The 19,430-nt window shown below is 43.3% G+C and overlaps 1 long non-coding RNA gene across 1 annotated transcript in view; it reads right to left on the bottom strand.

The window, feature by feature from the left end:
• Positions 1-5,599: 5,599 nt before the first annotated feature.
• The window catches only part of LOC137632004 (uncharacterized), a 64,778-nt gene continuing 50,947 nt past the window's right edge, over positions 5,600-19,430 (bottom strand). The window contains exon 3 of the long non-coding RNA XR_011041991.1: positions 5,600-5,754. This is a non-coding gene — a long non-coding RNA (uncharacterized lncRNA). The remainder of the gene's footprint in view (positions 5,755-19,430) is intronic.

Below are 19,430 nucleotides of genomic sequence, written 5' to 3' on the forward strand. Positions count from 1 at the left end.
TTATTTATAGCAATTTTTTTCTAATTTACTTTATCACAATTATATACTGTAGAGGTAGTTGTAAATTATATATTTTATTACTATCCAAAGTTTTTAAAGAGTTCACTCTTGTCTAATTAGATTCATTGGGTTGGTTAATTTTTCCCCCCATTTTGATGGTAATAATACAGTTCATATAACATTCAGGATTAAGAGAGTACAGGGTTAGAACGTCAGGTCGGTATTGCGCATATTTGTGACGCCATTGGTAGCAGGATTAATAGAGAAAACCAAAACAAAGAAATTAAGGGTCACTATGGTAAGTGCTTGCCCACACCTATTCTCTTTCACGGCCTTGTGTGAGAGAAGTCCCTGTTAATTCTCCAGGTACAGTAGGCCCCTGCCATACGACATTAATCCGTTCCGGAGTTGGTATCGTATGGTGAAAATGTCGTATGGCGGGTAATAGAATAGCTAATGCGTGAAAAACCCCTGGTAAAAACAATGAAAATTAGAATGTAACAAAATACAATACTGTACAATAGTATAGTAAGCACAGTACTACAGTATACTTATATATAATATACATGTACTGTACAGTATATAATTAAATAACATTATAAATAAAAATTATATACTGTACAGTACTGTAAAGGAAAAATTAAATCTTATTTACCTTTGGAGTGACGTGACTTGAGCTGGTAGTGGGTGGAGGCAGAGGGGGGAGGAGACGGTATCAATGCTAATTATGTTATGTACACTTAATAATAAATTTATTCTTACTATTAAACACTTTAAATTAAAAATGCTTTTTTTATTATTTTTAGCTTTTTGGATAGAATCACTATTATCGTCTTTGCTTTCTGACACTTCTCTTTTGGAGAAATATCTATCCAAAGAAGCCTGTTTCTGTTGATTCCTCAACATATTCCTAAAATGACTCGTACACTTATCATTAACACACTGCATAAGACGACTTGTGTGAAGTTTTTCTAGGTGTTTCTTTTCAATGAAACGCGTAAGGTTTTCATACCAACCGATAGCTTTCCTTATTTCTGACGATGTCGTTTCTTCAGTCTCCCCCCCGTCCTCGCCACCACTAGAGCTGTGCTCTTCTTGAATGATCGTCAACTGCATTGCCTCCAACTCCTTTGTCTTCAGTCGTAAGCTCCTCCCTGTGCTCCTCGATAAGGTTATGGACGTCAGCCTCATCGACAAGAAGCCCCATGGACCTCCCGATTGAAATTATTTCCTCAACATCACCCTCAGGGGCAGGATCATCAACGGCCTCGTCTTCGGTTGAGGGATCAAAACCTTCAAAGTCTCGTTCTGCTACAACAGCTGGCCACAGTTTCTTCCATGAGGAGTTGAAGGTGCACCGGGAAACCTCCTTCCAAGCAATGTCGATCATCTTCAGGCATTGAACGATGTCAAAATGCCCCTTCCAAAATTCACGAAGGGTGCTTTCAGTCACTTCGAAGCATCTTCTGGACAGATGCTTCGTGTAAAGCTTCTTGAAGTTGGCAATCACTTGCTGGTCCATAGGCTGGAGGAGAGGGGTGGTGTTTGGTGGCAGATAGAGAACCTCAATGAAGGAGAAGACAGGATGAATGATGTCCTCGAGGCCAGGAGGGTGAGCAGGGGCATTGTCCAGCACCAGGAGACATTTCAGAGGAAGATCGTTCTCTTCTAAATAGTTCTTGACAGCAGGACCGAAGCAGACGTTTATCCACTCAATAAATATGGTCCTCGTGACCCAGGCCTTAGCATTAGACTTCCAAAATACCGAGAGCATCTCCTTCGTGATATTTTGTGCCTTGAAGGCACGAAGATTTTCTGAGTGGTATACCAGTAGGGGCTTAATTTTCAAGTCCCTGCTGGCATTTGCACAAAATGCGAGTGCAAGTCTGTCCTTCATTGGTTTATGGCCAGGAAGTTTCCTTTCTTCAGCTGTGATATATGTACGGCGGGGCATTTTCTTCCAGAAAAGGCCAGTTTCATCGCAGTTGAAAACTTGCTGAGGAATGTAGCCTTCTCTGGAAATTACTTTCTCAAACTTCTTGAGGAATTCTTCTGCTGCTTTCTTGTCAGAACTGGCCGCCTCTCCATGCCTGACGACTGAGTGAATACCAGTCCTCTTCCTAAACCGATCAAACCACCCATGAGAAGCCTTGAACTCTTGGGGGGCTTGCTGCGACGTTCCTTTGCCTCCGCCGTCTCTCTGGGCTTCCACGAGATCGGTAAAGATGGCGCTCGCCTTGTGCGAAATTACCGATTGCGTGAGTGTATCACCAGCGATTTCCTTCTCTTTAATCCACAGAAGGAGTCGTCTCTCCATCTCATCGTTGATTGAGGTCCTTCCACTGGCAAGGACAGTCATGCCTTTAGAAGACTTACTTGCTTTAATGGATTCCTTATTCTTAATAATTGTACCAATCGTAGATTGGTTACGGCCATACGTATTAGCGAGGGTAACGATGCGCATGCCTTCTTCATATTTCTTCATGATCTCCAGCTTCGTTTCCATAGTTATCATCTTCTTACTTCTGCCTTTAACATCACTAGCAATCTTGGGACCCATGGCTAAGGAATTAAAGTTATAATTAAAGAATAAAATGTACAAAAAATAACAAATCGCAAGCACTCACATGAGATCAAGTCTTTACGTAATGCACACGAGATTCTGAACTGAGCGCGCGCATGACAGAGAGAGAGAGAGAGGCACCATCTCTCTCAAGAATTGTGGGAGGATTTTCGGCCAATAGCGTATCGGCATCTTAGTGACGCCGACCAATAGCAGACCAGCTTCTTAGTGACGTATGAGCGTGGTGGTAAGCTACTGACTCGCACAAATTTGAGTTTCAGAATTGGATGCCGTAAGGTGGGGAAAATGTCCTAACGAGGGGACGAAAAAAAATCGTATTCCACACCGTAACCTGAAAAAAACGTAAGCTTGGGACGCCGTATGGCGGGGGTCTACTGTACTAGTGTCTCCTATGGTAAACATAGTTAAGAACCTCATCTTTTATGATTTCATCCATACTGTATTTTATGAGCCTTAACTATCATCAAAAACCCAAATCATTCAACATTAAAACAAGATAATAAAATTCTGTTTAACTATTGTTCTGTATATTGAAAGTACGCATGAAAACAAGAGCTAGTACAACTTTTTAAAGCTTACTATGCTTGAGGGTACACTCGGGCACTCTATTCTATCTTACTTTTTTTTTCTTGTTTTTTTTAAATGGTGTGTTGGGCAGGCTTAATAGAAGGGCCATGGATGCCTGGTGGTTTATCAAGAAGTTGTCTTTTCCTTGTCTGATTTACTTTTCTTCTCAAAACCATCCTTCCTGTCCTCCCTTCAGTTGAAGTGGCTATCCTGGAGGGTATTTAACCTTGCATGGTGTATCGGCTCCTCCATGTTGACCAGTTTTTCCCACATTTTACCATAGTCTGTGGGTTTGATCAATCACTCTATTTATGATTCTGTGCATACTGATTTTGTTATAATTCTTGTTGACCTAGTTTTTATGTATATGTCTTTTTTTATTACTATTAATTCTTATGCCGTCTGGAGACATTGAGTGAAATCCGGGACCAGTAAGTCCTAGATTTCGTCAATGTCGTCTTCTGTATTGCAATATTCGTGGTCTTCATACAAATATTCAAGACCTTACAGTTGCGTCCAGACAGTATGATATTCTTTTGTGCTCAGAAACTTTGGTTTCTCATATGCGGCACTCATCTGAGGTCCTTATAACTGGTTTTAAGAAGCAAATAATGTTGAAACGTGATGCCATACCTAGGGCCAGGGGAATGGTGGTGTATATAAGGGCTGAGTACCCTGCCTCTCATAAGTCCTGCTATGAATGTGGATGTCATGAGATTCAGGTAATAAAAGTTTGTGGCGGGCATAACTTTTATTTGTGTTAGATCTACCGGAATCCATACATGGATGATTCTGTCTTCTCACCATGATGATTAAGATACAAGAAGATAGAAAAGCTTCTTTTGTATTTGTTGGTGATTTTAATGCTCACCATAGGGAGTGGTTAAGTTCTCTCTCTCCTACCGATCGCCATGGCTTAAGAGCTTTAGACTTTGCCTCTGAATTAGCCTGTGAGCAAATCATAAATGAAGCTACTCACAGGTCCGGTAATTGCTTGGACCTCGTATGCATTATGGTTTTGTACAGTGCTTTTCGTACTAGTTTTGGTTGCATTTTACGACTAAAAATTGCCAATTCATGTACGCGAGACTTGCACATCAATTTTCTAAAAATTGCCAATTCATGTACGCGAGACTTGCACATCAATTTTCTAAAAATTGCCAATTCATGTACGCGAGACTTGCACATCAATTATCTCATTTTACTGGCAGTGTAGAAAGCACTCATTCAAGGGGCACATCAATTTTCTCATTTTACTGATAGTGTAGAAAGCTCTCATTCAAGGGGAATACAGTAGTGGGTGATACGACAGATCATGCTGTTTATTTGGATAATACCACTGCCTTAGCATACATTTCAGTAACTATGGAAGTATGACATTAGAGAATCTCCCTTTATATTAGAAAAACTATCAATTCAGTAGATAGAAGCAATGAGTATTGTATTACCCGTTTTTTTCTGAGTCAATTGAACAATTTGGCAGATCAGTTGAACAGAAAAATAGGTTCAACCAAATGAATAACCTCTCCATCTCTTAGTGGTAGATGGAATGTTGCAAGATTGGAATGAACTATGCTTTTTCTTCTGTCTAAATGTCCTGAATAAGCAAGTTAGGGGAATTTCATAGCTTCCTTCTGAGCTTTAATACCTTACTTCCCGATCCTTAGCCTCTTATTTAAAACATAACCGCTGACATATTGGGTTTTGCATCCAAACCCTTATATGATACAGCTAGCCACATGGAGAAAAGTTTCAAGAGTAAAAGGGTTTTCAAAGTCCATCTTGATTGTTGATTTTGGCAAACTTATGCCGATTGTTATGGTAATAAAGGAATTTAGTTATGCACTTAATGGTATTCAAATTAATTCCAATGTGTTTTCAGTTTCATTTTGAAAATGCTCCCTTAGATTTCTACCCTTCCTTCATTGATGGTGACGCGAATTTAATATATCAATCAAATTGGCAATTAGCTCTCTTTTAATAATAAAATGTCAAATTTCTGACAATTTAAATTGTAAACTATGATAGTGTTGAATGGCCTTTTAAGTCTTGGTGCCTGACCTGTGACATAAATTTTATAATCCAATTACATATAGAAAGTTACTTATTTCATAAAGAGGATTAAATTAATAACCAATTTTAATTATTTAAATATATTTTACACATGTTCAGTAGCAGTAACAGGTATTACAAATGGATAATTTTTACAAGCTATTTTTTTCTATTTGTACTTAAACAATTCAAAAACTTGAATTCATGTTAATATAATTGTTACAGTATATTGTAAAAATTCCATTGGAAGTGGCATATATATATATATATATATATATATACTATTCATATATATAAGTAATATTCCTTATATGTATACTGCACAATGATAGAGTAGTAGTCTCAAATTGGTGTAAAAATATATATTACAAAACACTAAACAATAACATAGCAATGAAATTATTATTCAGCTACAAATATATATAATTGTGTTACAAGCTTACTCGTAGATATTTAAAATTCTCATGCTTAAAAATTTAGACGAGAGTTTCCTGAATTTACCAGTAGCTATCATGAAGTAAAAAAAAAAAAATGATGCAGGTGGTTTGTTCCTAGAAATAAAAATGGCAGTATATTATTTTCAAAGAATACCAGAAATAAGTATGGCATATTAATTTTTTTATTCCTTTCAGGTTGGCAGGAAATCATACATGCAATAGTCAACATCTAACATGAATTACTCTACTTCCTGGGATGTAATTAAAAAGTATGGTCAAAATGTTTTTCAAGTGCGGTAATTATAGAAGTGAGAATAATAAAAAGAAATTTGAATTGTACAGTAACTAAACAAATAATATTGAGAATAAATTTATTGGTTAAAAAAAAAAAAAAAGTGCTTTTGAAGTATATTTATCACACTGACTTAACCAAAGTTCTTCAAGGTTTAAATCCACACATATGGTCGCATGAGTCCTGTTCAATTGCTGTTGCAGGTGTTGAGGTGCCAGTGATGGGAGATGTGAATGAGAGAGAGATTACAATAGATGAAGTGAGGAGAGCGCTAGATGAAACGAGAGTAGGAAAAGCGTCTGGTATGGATGGTGTGAGAGCTGAGATGTTGAAGGAAGGGGGTGTGACTGTACTTGAATGGTTGGTGAGTGTTTAATATGCGTTTTGTGTTGTGTCAATGGTACTAGTAGATTGGGTTTGTGCATGTATTGTACCACTATATAAGGGTAAAGGAGATGTGCATGAGTGTTGTAATTCAAGAGGTATTAGTTTGTTGAGTGTAGTTGGAAAAGTGTATGGTAGAGTAATGATTAATAACATCAAAGATAAAACAGAGAATGCAATCTTAGAAATACAGGATGGTTTTAGAAGAGGTAGGGATTGTATGAATCAGATTTTTACAGTAAGGCAGATATGCTAGAAATATTTAGCAAAAGGTAAGGAGGTGTATGTTGCGTTTATGGATCTGGAGAAAGCGTATGGTAGAGTTGATAGGGAAGCAATGTGGAATGTGATGAGGTTATATGGAGTTGGTGGAAAGTTTCTACAAAGGTAGTAAAGCATGTGTTAGGATAGGAAATGAAGTGAGTGATTGGTTTCCGGTGAGAGTGGGGCTGAGACAGGGATGTGTGATGTCACCGTGGTTGTTTAACTTGTATGTTGATGGAGTGGTGAGAGAGGTGAATGCTCGAGTGCTTGGACGAGGATTAAAACTGGTAGACGAGAATGACCATCAAGGGGTGGTAAATCAGTTGTTGTTTGCGGATGATACTTGTACTGGTTGCAGACACAGAAGAGAAGCTTGGTCGATTAGTGACAGAATTTGGAAGTGTGTGAGAGAAGGAAGTTGAGAGTTAATGTGGGTAAGAGTAAGGTTATGAGATGTACGAGAAGGGAAGGTGGTGCAAGGTTGAATGTCATGTTGAATGGAGAGTTACTTGAGGAAGTGGATCAGTTTAAGTACTTGGGGTCTGTTGTTGCAGCAAATGGTGTAGTGGAAGCAGATGTACGTCAGAGTGAATGAAGGTTGCAAAGTGTTGGGGGCAGTTAAGGGAGTAGTAAAAAAAAAAAGAGGGTTGGGCATGAATGTAAAGAGAGTTCTATATGAGAAAGTGATTGTACCAACTGTGATGTATGGATCGGAGTTGTGGGGAATGAAAGTGACGGAGAGACAGAAATTGAATGTGTTCGAGATGAAGTGTCTAAGGAGCATGGCTGGTGTATCTCGAGTAGATAGGGTTAGGAACGAAGTGGTGAGAGTGAGAACGGGTGTAAGAAATGAGTTAGCAGCTAGAGTGGATATGAATGTGTTGAGGTGGTTTGGCCATGTTGAGAGAATGGAAAATGGCTGTCTGCTAAAGGTGATGAATGCAAGAGTTGATGGGAGCAGAACAAGAGGAAGGCCAAGGTTTGGGTGGATGGATGGAGTGAAGAAAGCTCTGGGTGATAGGAGGATAGATGTGAGAGGTAAGAGAGCGTGCTAGTAATAGGAATGAATGGCGAGCGATTGTGACGCAGTTCCGGTAGGCCCTGCTGCTGCCTCCGATGCCTTAGATGACCGCGGAGGTAGCAGTAGGGGATTCAGCATTATGAAGCTTCATCTGTGGTGGATAATGTGGGAGGGTGGGCTGTGGCACCCTAGCAGTAGCAGCTGAACTCGGTCGAGTCCCTTGTTAGGCTGGAGGAACGTAGAGAGTAGAGGTCCCCTTTTTTGTTTTGTTTCATTTGTTGATGTCAGCTACCCCCCCCCAAAATTGGGGGAAGTGCCTTGGTATGTGTATGTCTAATTTTGTATATATTACAGTATAATAAAGTAATTTGCAACTTACTCCTTTTTTTTCCTCTACTGTACAAGAAGTCATTTATCTTATGAGGATGAGAGAGGGGTGTAAACATTTGTGAAAGAAATTTATAAATATTGGCTTTTTTTTACAAATTGTACAAATTTTGATTTGTTCTTATTCCAATACATACCCTGGTTCTTTACATGATTAGATAATTAGAGAAGCTGGAACAGCGATAAAACTTTTAATAAGGTATCAGCAACTATACTGCTTGAGAGGTAACATTTTCTTCCATGCTCCCTGAACTGGCTTAAAACTTTTTCCTTTTTCTTTCACAGGAGTACGTGCTTAAGGATGCACAACATGTGTTTGTGAGGGACAGACTGCACTATGCAAATTTTTCTCCATGTTGAGGAGTTTGAGCAGTATGGCATGAGGAGAAAGAAGTCTAAAAGGGCTTCTCAGCCTTGGGGGTTGAAGTCAAAGTCAAAGATACCTTCTCCCCTCTCTCATGTTACCTACCCCTCAATCTATTCTCGTTCGGCCTCTTCAGGCCTAATTTAACCTTTGGATCAGGAAGCTCTAACCATCTTCTGTGGCAAGGCGGTGAAACCTTCCTTGTGGAGTCTGCATAAGAAGACGCTTTGTACCTCACGTGGCGTTCTTTGGGACTTTTGGGTCCCCACTCTTAGACAAGCTCCTGATGTGTCTTTAAAAAGATGTATTCATCTGTGAGTCTAGCTTAGAAGCGCCAGCATAATTCGTCACAGGATCGCTTGCAATACTCTTGAAAACCAGTATGTTGACCAGTGCGCCACTGTAGTCTCGAAAGACTTCTCTCACATTGGCCTTTTTGAAATCAATAACCAAAAGGATAGCTGGTTAACCCCGTAGGTCAATGGGTCACCTCCCATCAGGAGGAGGAGTGGTTTATTCACTAAGGTTGTGATCGTGGAAAGTGGCTTTATGCCATTCAATCTCTCTCTCCTCGGGACAGCGAAGCTTGCTGTACCTTGGGGAGTAAAGTCCATTTAACTCATACTCTTCCACAATTAGTTGAACATGTCTCGCCAATGGGGTTGCACGTGATCCTTACAGCATAAGGCTCAAGTACAACATGCGAGCTAACAGAAGTGTCTAGCAAGACCCGCTTGTTGCAGATCTTAAAAGCAGCTTCTGCCACCTTTAAGAGATCCTGAATTTTGGCAAACTTTAAGACTGTCAAGATATTGGTGTCCTCTCAAGCCTCCGAGGTACTCTCACATTCAAGGATATGCTGTGCTGCAGGCAGGAACATCAAAGGATATGCTGTGCAGCAGGCAGGAACATCAAAGTTAACAGGGCTGCTCCAAGTAGCCGCCTGGCACCAGCTCTTGGAAGGCACTCCTTTAAAACATGTGTCCAGGTTGCAGCAGCACCTTGGGACAAAAAAAAATGCTGAACTCAATGCTCTTTGGGAAGACTTGGGGTTTTACCCCGTTATGATCTCCCAGAGGCACTGTAAACTGAAAAGGCAAGTAACACCACCACCGAGGAACATGTTCCACCTTGAGACCCACGGAGGATTGAGGTCTTTGAGTGAGATCTCGTTTGTTGACTTTTATAAAGAATATTGAGTATGTAGAGAGGACTCCTTCCATTGCATCCTTTCAACCAAAGCCCATTTCTGTTCAGGCCCCAGCTAAGTCTCTTTGAGACCAAGGAGCAGAAATGGGAACCCAGCATTCACTCATTCTTTACTACTAAGGCTCGTGAGAGGACGCAAACTCTCACATGAAGAACTGGGCTTCCAAAGCGTATGGACTGCGCAATATCAACACTGGCGACTTGCGAGGCGGTCAACAAACCTAAAAAGCCTCTCTCTCCTGTGGCAGTTCCCAATGTTGACAAGGACCCACCTCTAGGTCGAGCTTGGAGAAGCTAGTAACACAATTGGTGATTAGTGGGGGTTTGCCCATGGTGATGCGGCGAATGTGGAACGGATGATGAAGGCTACTCTTCAGGCCTCCTGGATGGGTCTCTGGTTGTGAGGACTGTGAGGTTAGCCACCACTGAAGACCTCTTGGACCTGAGAAACTTCAGATCTTTACAAACATAGTCCTTCCTGGTGCAAGGACAACTTAGTTCTTAACGTATAATGCAACAAACATGCGGGCCAACTGGATCCTTCATCTACGGAACTCCTCCATCAAGACCTCGTCCATGTTTCCTCTCCAGAGAAGACGTTGAGGCTATGACTGAGAAGTGGAAAAATGACAGCCAAAACTCCCTAATCGATTGAACCGTTACATACCAGCCTACCTCTTCAGCACCTGCTTTGCCTAAGGCTTCTCAAGTTTAAGACAAGTTCATAAAGCCTGCAAGGATAGCCCCCAGAGACTGGCCTCTCAGGGAAAGAAGGCAAGAGAACAAGGAAATCCAGTAGACGTGGACAAGATCCCAGGTAGGGAAGGCAATCTTGCCACCGTATCACATGGGGGGGGGGGGTGCCTCAAGCTTGGGTGGCAGTGATGGCAGTACCATTGGGCCAAACCCTGGGCAATCTGTGTCCTGGGTTACGTCGTCGTTCTGGCTCTCCAACTCCCATGATTCGTCCACAACGAGACTGTTGTCCTTCTTCAAGGGCTCGGTGAAGGACACATTCCTTCAGGCAGAAGTCCAGACCTGGTTATAGAAAAGGGTGCTCTGTAAAAGATCCTTGATGGGTCTGAGACCAGTCTTCAACCTCTCGGCTTAGAACAAGTTTGTTTTGCAGATTTCCAAGGTCAGACAGGCAGCAAGACCAAAAGGACTTCACAATCATGTTGTATTTAAAAAAGAATGCGTACGTCCAGCTTTGTAATGCACAACAAGGTATACCAGTTTAGAGGGATGTGCTTTGAGCTGTCAATAGACCCTCAAGTGTTCTTGTAAAAGTTCATGTAAGAATGTTCAGTTTGGTTTCAGCCTGGGCTCACACCAACGGCATTTGTCTCGTTTGTTATCTGGAGGATTGGCTGATTCTGGCAGACTTGGTGGAGCTCTTTCTCCTTCATGACAGACTTTTCCAGTTTTGCTGCCATCTGTGGATTCTGGTAAACAGGAAACCATATTGTAGAGCCCTAAAACACTTCGGTATAGTATACCTATGGATGCAAATACCTTACGTGCGAGTTTTCCCATCACAGGACAGTATTGCAAGATTCAGCTCACTTGTGGGAGTGCTCTTAAGTCACCTGGCTTTGTTAGAGTGTCTGGTACCAAACAGGCACCTCTGCATGCACTCAAGAAAGACCTGAATTGGACCCTGGATTTGTTGCTCTTAATCGACACATCAAAAGAAGGGTGAATGGGTGGCTCATCTGTTGGAGAATACAGCCTACGGATTGTGGTCCGAGTCAGATTGGCTGTGGCCCATAAACTTCCTGGCGTCGAGTGTAACGTTTTTTGCTCTTCAACACTTTCAACGGCTACCATCAGGCTACTTGTTAACTTTCTTTGCAGGAAGACTCTGATAGTTAAATCAGTGATATCCTTGAATGAATAGCCATAAAAGTACAGTAATGAATTTGTGGGGTTTGCCAGTAATGGACCATTTTGCAATGTCCCTCTCAACTGGAAGCCTGCAGTGTTCTGCTCACCAGTACTGGACCCACAGGCAGCATTCCAGGATACCCTCCAACATCCGTGAGACAATCTGGAAAATTACATGTTCCCCTGTTCTGTCTCTTGAAGAATGTCCTGAACAGGGTAAAATCCCCAGTCAACCTATCCATGACTGATAGCTCTCCGCTATGGCCAGAGGCAGAATGGTACCCAACCCTTCTACTGGTGCTGACGGAGGTTCCGAGGGAGTGGCCTCGCCTTCGCTGTGTTGCATTATTCTCGCATAGAGATCTTTCACATACCTGTCAGATCCCTACATCTTCATGCCTGATGGTTATGCATCTTCTAGGGTTTTGCAACCAGTGATGAAACAGATGTCTAGATACATCAGATCAACCTCAGTCTACCGGGCAATCTTTTGTCAGTGTCGTGAAACAGGTGTTTCTCTTATTGGAGCCACTGTCCACATACTGTAACTGCCAATTTTATGAATAGAACTTACCTGGCAGTTTATATATATATATAGCTTAGTCTCTGACGTTCGGCAAAATTTTTCAAAAAATTGCGGCAACCTCCTTGTGGTGGTTGTGCGGTTAGGGGTTAACAACCCTTACAGGGGGTACTTGGAATCATACCCATTTTCTGTTCCTCAGATCATCTCTGCCGGCCGGATCGACAACACCGTTGGTCCGCTATTAGAGTTTTCGTTTCGCTTTCCCTGTATCGCTGTACCAGACTTCTTTTTGGTGAAGTACATTGATTTGGGGATTTGGCAATCGTGTTTTTGTTTTTTCTGATATTTGTTGAGCTGTTTAATATGAGTGAGAAACTTCATTTACGTGTGTGTGTACGAATGAGGAATGCAAGGGGAGGTTACCGAAAGTTTCGGTAGACCCTTACACGGTTTGTTTGGGTTGCAGGGGTTTTTATTGTGCACTGGATAGTAGGTGCAAAGAATGCGAGATTTTGAATGAGAGATTGGTTAGCTGTGAAAATTAGAGCTAGATAGAGTAAGGAGAGCTTCTACATCTAAATCTAAGTCTGCTAGTGAACCTAGTCTAGATATATCAATTGAACCTTTAATTAATTTCTCTTTGGAAGTTGATCCTTCCCCTGAGGTAGTAATTCCTGCCCCTTCTACAGGATCTGTATCTGCGGATGACCCTCGGTACGCCAGGATGGCTGCCGAGTTGAAGACTATTAGATCAACTTGCGGCCTTAAAAGGTAAGAGTGAGAGTGGAGTTAGTGCTTGTGAAAGTGCAGTGGAGGTGGCGACTGATTGAACCTGTAATTACCCTAGGTCTAGACCTCTACCAAGCTCCCAGGACCAAGGGAGAAGATACGTCTACAACCGAAAGGGGGTGAGAGGTGCGTATCCTCAGTCAGCTGTTGCCTCAGACAGTCCTGTTGCAAGCTCCCAGGTTGCTCTTGACCGCCACGGAAAAGGTGTGTCGGATGTGATAGTGTCTTCCCCGGATCCCTCTCCCAGATGCAAGTGGCAGTATGAGGCTTCGAGACAGACGAAGAGGAGGTGGAACCGAAATGAACAGTCTCGTTCTCACTCCCCCGGTTCTAGTAGCCACGAACCTTGTCCTTCGGAGGACGATTTGGATACCGTTCCTGTGAAGAGGACGAAATCAAGAGGCGAAAGTCAAGATAGACCAGCGAAAGATCCTTCTCCTTCTACCAGCGCTACTCGACAGCCATCTCCTTCGGTATCGCAGGATCCAGCAGAGGTCGCTACATCGTTCATGACGGTTATGCAAGAGCAACTTTTCTCTTTGGTGCAAGCTTTTAGCCACCCTCCCTCCCAGTCCGACAGACTTAAGGACGACTCGTTACCTGTCAAGAAGTCGGCTTCTAAGAGGGAACGTAGTTCCTCTCCAAGGGAACCTCTGCGCGCTTCGTCAAAGGCACGACACCGCACTTCTTCCTCATCTGCTCACCTCCAGGACGATTCCGCCTCTCGCTCTCGGCGCCAGGACGATTCCAGCCTGCTTCTTCAGAATGATGCCGCTTCTTGTCGCCAGGACGATTGCAGCTCTCGGCGCAAGGACGCTTCCTTCTCTCGGCGCCAGGATGCTTCCGCCTACCGCCTCAAGGACTCTTCTAGCGCTCGGCGCCAGGACGCAAGCGGTTCTTGGTGTCAGGCTGCTTGCAGCCCTCCTCTACAGGACGCATCCTTCGATCTTCCTCTTTCGGATTCAGGTGAACCTTCTACCCGAACGAAAGCTGTAGTAGAGGTGGGACAGGATCTCAATGATGTCTCAGAGGACGAAGACAAGCCTGCTGACGCTGCTGGCGACTACAAAGTTCTATCTCGCTCCCTCCTTGAGCTGCATGGGGAGGAGTTTCAACCTTCTGCTCCTCGTTCTCCTCAATCTCAGTTTAGCAGGAAGAAGGCCAAGAAACAGTCGGCCTTCATCAAGATGAAGCTCTCTATTTCTGCTAAGAAGGCTCTCGCTAAAGTGGATGAATCGATGAAGGAGCGTAGACAAGCAGTCAAGACCACCTTCTCTTTTCCGCCAGCTCGTCTTGCTTCGAAGGCTGGTATGTGGTACGAGACTGGGGAATCTCTGGGTCTGGGAGTGCCTGCCTCCTCCCAGCGTGACTCTTCTGGTATTGTGAACTCTGCCAGAAGGCATGCCCTTAACTCAGCCAAAGTTATATGGTCAATGTTTGAACTTGATCACCTCGTCAAAGGGATTTTTAGAGCCTTTAAGGTTTTTAGTTTTTTGGACTGGTCTCTAGGGACTCTGGCCAGGAAGACAGAGCAAATGGAGGGAACACAAGACCTGACGAGTATCATGTCATGCATGGATAAAGCTCTGAGGGATGGAGCTAATGAGTTGGCTTCCCTTTTTTCAGCAGGAGTCTTGAAGAAGAGGGCCCTGTTATGTTCCTTTGCTTCGAGATCTGTGACTGTTGCGCAGAAGACTGAACTCCTTTACGCCCCCTTGTCGCAACATCTCTTTCCTGAGGCTCTTGTCAAAGATATTACACTTTCTCTTACACAAAAGGCCACTCAAGACCTCTTATCGCGTTCGGCTCGGAAGCCTTTGCCAGTCGCTCCTTCGTCTCTGAAGAGGGAGGAGAGAAAATTCCAACAGCCCTTTCGAGGTAGGGCTCCTTCAAGATCTGACTTCAGAGGAAGAAGACAAGAGTCAGGAGCAAGGACGAATAGAGGTTCGTTTAGATCTCGCTCCAAGAAATGAAGTACAAGTCCTCCAGACAATGATAGGCGAAAGACTGTCACGTTTTTGGCAGTCTTGGAAGAGAAGAGGGGCGGACACCTGATCCCTCTCGGTCATCAAGGAAGGTTACAAGATTCCCCTTTTGAAGAAGCCTCCTCTTTCAGATACTCCTCTAGCCTTAGTGGCTCAGTACGCAGATGCAGGGAAATAAAAGGCTCTTCTGGATCTGGTCGATCAGATGCTGGACAAGGGAGCGATAGGACCAGTTCTGGACCTTTCCTCCCCAGGCTTTTACAATCGCCTGTTTCTGGTACCCAAGAACTTGGGTGGATGGAGACCCGTCCTGGATGTCAGCTCTCTGAACGTCTTCGTGGAGAAGACGAAGTTTACCATGGAGACGACTCAATCTGTGCTGGCAGCAGTACGTCCAGGCAACTGGATGGTGTCTCTCGATTTGCAGGACGCTTATTTTCACGTCCCCATCCATTCAATTTCGAGTAAATACCCGAGATTTATGATCCAGGGCAAGTGCTTCCAGTTCAGGGCACTTTGCTGAAGTCTCAGCACTGCTCCTCAAGTCTTCACCAGAATAATGGCGAACGTGGCAGGCTGGCTGCATCAAGAGGGGGTATCCTTTTATCTGGACGATTGGCTGATACGATCACGGTCGAAAGAAAAATGTCTGGAGGACCTAAAAGACTTTCATGATGGCTCAAGAACTGGGTCTCGTCAACAACAGGGAGAAATCTCAGACCGAGCCGAATCAGACTACAGTATTCTCTATTTGGGGATAGCTCTGAATTCAGTTCATTTTCGGGCTTCTCCCTCCCAGGAGAGACAGACCAAGTGCCTCGAGAAGGTCCGAGAATTCTTGAAGAAACAGAAGTGCTCAGCGAAGGAGTGGATGAGTTTACTGGGAACACTCTCCTTGCTCGAACAGTTTGTCTCTTTGGGGAGACTGCACCTAAGACCTCTTCAACACTTCCTATCAAAGGTGTGGAACAGGAAGACACAGGAAGACTCCTTTTCCTTCCCCATTCCAGCAGAGGTCAAGGATCATCTGATGTGGTGGCTGGATCCAGCTTGTTATGAGAAGGGATCTCCCTGTACAAGAAGAACCCAGACCTAGTGTTGTTCTCAGATGCGTCGGAGTCAGGATGGGGAGCAACACTAGGAAGCAAGGTGGTCTCAGACTCTTGGGAAAAGTCAGATCGGATGGCACATCAACAGGAAAGAGTTGAAGGCCATTCTGTTAGGCCTAAAGGCCTTCAAAGACTCAGTGTCAGGGAAGATAGTGGAGGTCAACTCGGACAACACCACAGATCTAGCTTACATCAGGAAGCAAGAGGGGACTCATTCTCTGTCTCTGTTCGAAACCGCAAGGGAGCTCCTTTATGTCGAAGGAGAACAATATAGAGCTGTTAACAAGATTCATACAAGGACAGAGGAATATAAGAGCAGACATGCTCAGCAGGAAAGGGCAAGTTCTTCCCACAGAATGGACCCTCAACTAGCAGGTCTGTCAGTCTCTCTGGAAATGGTGGGGGAGACCTTTTAATAGACCTTTTCGCCTCCAACCAGAACAAGAGGATTGCCAACAACTGCTCCCTAGTCCCGGACAAGGAGGCAATAGCGGTAGACGCCTTTTTGATGGATTGGACGGGGATGGACACAAATGCGTTTCCCCCGTTCAAGATCATCAATCTGGTCGTCAGGAAATTCACTCTCCTCGATTCAGGACGAATGATCCTAATAGCTCCATTCTGGCCAGCGAGAGAATGGTTCACGGAAGTGGTGGACATGTTGATGGACTTCCCAAGAAGCCTTCCTGCAAGTTCAAAGCTTCTCAAACAACCCCACTTCGAGAGGTATCATCAAAACCCCCTCGCTCTCAAACTGACTGCCTTCAGACTATCGAGAAGCTTGTCAGAGCGAGAGGATTTTCGGCGCAAGCTGCAAAAGCTATCGCCAGAGCAAGGAGGGTCTCTTCACAAAGGGTCTACCAATCTATGTGGGAGACTTTTAGAGCTTGGTGTAGGCAGTACAAAGTTTCCTCAACCACTACCTCTGAGTCAGATTGCGGATTTTTTGTTATACCTCAGACAGGATGCTAAACTGGCAGTATCCACGATCAAAGGGTATAGGAGTATGCTCTCAGCAGTCTGTAGGCATAGAAGCTTAGGTTTGCCTCAAAATAAAGACTTGCAAGACCTCGTGAAGTCTTTAGAGACAACTAAGCAAGTTCAGTTAAGGCCCCCTTCTTGGAACCTGGATGTGGTTCTGAAGTTTCTTTGCACCAAGAGGTTTGAACCCATCTCGCAAGCTTCTCTTAGAGATGTAACGAAGAAAACCCTCTTCCTGATAGCTCTAGCCACAGCTAAAAGGGTCAGCGAAGTTCATGCTATTGAAAAACAAGTGGGCTTCAATCAGAATGGAGCGGTTTGTGCTTTAAGGATTGACTTCCTCGCCAAGAACGTCCCTAACCTCACTAATCTAGTGGGTCAAGAGCAGGAGAGGCTCCTCTGTCCAGTTAGAGCCCTTAAAGCTTATTTATCCGCTAAAACCCCTTTCTAAGAACGCTTTACTGTAACAAAGCCCCGAACGCTATTCTTGGTTCGCCAGAATATGGACTCGTAAACGCTAAAAAGTACCAAGACTGGAAATATATACGGTTCAAAATATAATAATATAAATGGCATAAGGCCTGAAAGTAAAAGGATAATGAACCTAAGATGACAAGAGTACCAACGGGCAAAACAGTTAAACACCAAATCGTAAACAAGATTGATTGATTTATTCAGGCATAACAATGGCCTCCATCGTCCTGGAAGGCCAAAACTGAACGCACTAAAAACACTAAAATAAAGATAACACTAGCCCGGTACTAACAAACCTTTCAAAACAATCTATGGTACTTAACATTGGTGCAGGAGTAAGAAGAGCCTCGGTCATGATGAAATTACACGAAAATAGTTAAAAAACCAAGCGGCAAACAAAAAACAAAACGGCGCTTACGAAGTCCAACAGAAGGATGGAGATCAGGTGGCGCTAGCATCGGGCGTCGGTAGAGTAGTTCAGGTAAGGTAGATAGGGCCTCTGTTACGGCCCTTCCCTTTGATGAGGGAATTATCTAAATGGAAGACAGCCTGTGAAGTGGTTTTCACACACCCCTACTTTATAAACGACGCCCACTGGGTGTTCGCGCGAGGGTAGTAACCTCTGCATTCCATACTTTAACTTTCTCTGGTATATTTGGAAGTATTTATATCAGAAAAGTGTAAGGAAGGACCCTTTTCACCGGGCATCACAGGTATCTCCCCAGAAATAGATTTTTCCTTTGTCAAAATCCCTTTTTTCCTGAGGGAGACTATAAGAGAAGCTCACCTCTTGTGTGAGGAAGAGCACTTCGGCCTTTTGAAAGTGCGGGCTCACGAAGTGAGAGCCATTGCTACTTCGCTGGCATATCGTAAGAATATGTCAGTTAGGCAGATTATGGATGCAATGTTCTGGAGAAGCAACTCTGTGTTCGCCTCTCATTACCTCAGAGAGGTAAGAGTGGATTATGAAAGATGTTATACCTTGGGCCCATACGTAGCTACGGCTTCTGTATTAGGCAAAGGAATTACTACCTCCCCTCAACCTTAGTTTTTATATACCTGTGTGTGGGTTGGTGTTTTTTATGGTTGTCTGAGGACGTCGACTTGTGGTAACAGTACCCTCAGTCTAGATAGATAGTTTATATCTATTCTGCAAGGTAAGGTGGTTAAGGTAGCAGTTTTTAATATAAGGGGCGAAGGTAGTTCTGAAGTCTAGTCAAGTTGTTGGTTTCACCCCGTTGACAGACTTGATTAAGTTGTTTTCAGCATGACAGGTCCACTCCTGGCTGACACTCCTAAGGGAAAGCGACTCAAGAGGCAGGAACCTTTGAAGTCAGCTACCTTAGCAGGTAAGGAATCAAGGTGTTTTTTTCTCCTACAACTTTTTGTTGTTTCTCCGACGATGTTTACTGTGTCACCCTCCTCCAAATGTGTGAATCAGCTTTATATATATATATAACTGCCAGGTAAGTTCTATTCATAAAAATGGAGTTTTTATGATAAAACAAAGTTTTATGAATACTTACCTGGCAGTTATATATTTTAAGGCCCACCCACCTCCCCTCAGGGGACAGGTCGGGCAAAGATGATCTGAGGAACAGAAAACGGGAATGATTCCAAATACCACCCTGTAAGGGTTGTTAACCACCTAACCGCACAACCACCATAAGGCGGTTGCCTCGATTTTTTGAAAATTCTGCCGAACGTCAGAGACCAAGCCATATAAATATAACTGCCAGGTAAGTATTCATAAAACTTTGTTTTATCATAAAAACTCCATATTTTTTACTGCCAGAAGGAAAAACTCTGCTCACTATCAGCCAATTAAAGTAGTTGAAAGGTATGCGACCGATTGTGAACTGGTGAGTGATCGGTCACAAACAACCACTTGAGCAACTGTGACTTGTAATCATTTACTTATGTCATGCTGCTCTTTAAAAAAAAAATGTACCAACCCCTAGTATAACTCTAATGGGAGAGTGAACTAGAGAAATAGAGCAACTAAACAGTGATCAATAGCTAAATAGATCTGCAGATACAAGCTAAAGTGTGATGTTTCTAAAAGGTTTGCAACGTCAGTCTGCATTGAAACTTTTTCAAGCTGCTTGCATTGAGGTG

The sequence above is a fragment of the Palaemon carinicauda genome, chromosome 40 (assembly GCF_036898095.1).
Source record: "Palaemon carinicauda isolate YSFRI2023 chromosome 40, ASM3689809v2, whole genome shotgun sequence".
Classification (NCBI taxonomy): domain Eukaryota; kingdom Metazoa; phylum Arthropoda; class Malacostraca; order Decapoda; family Palaemonidae; genus Palaemon; species Palaemon carinicauda.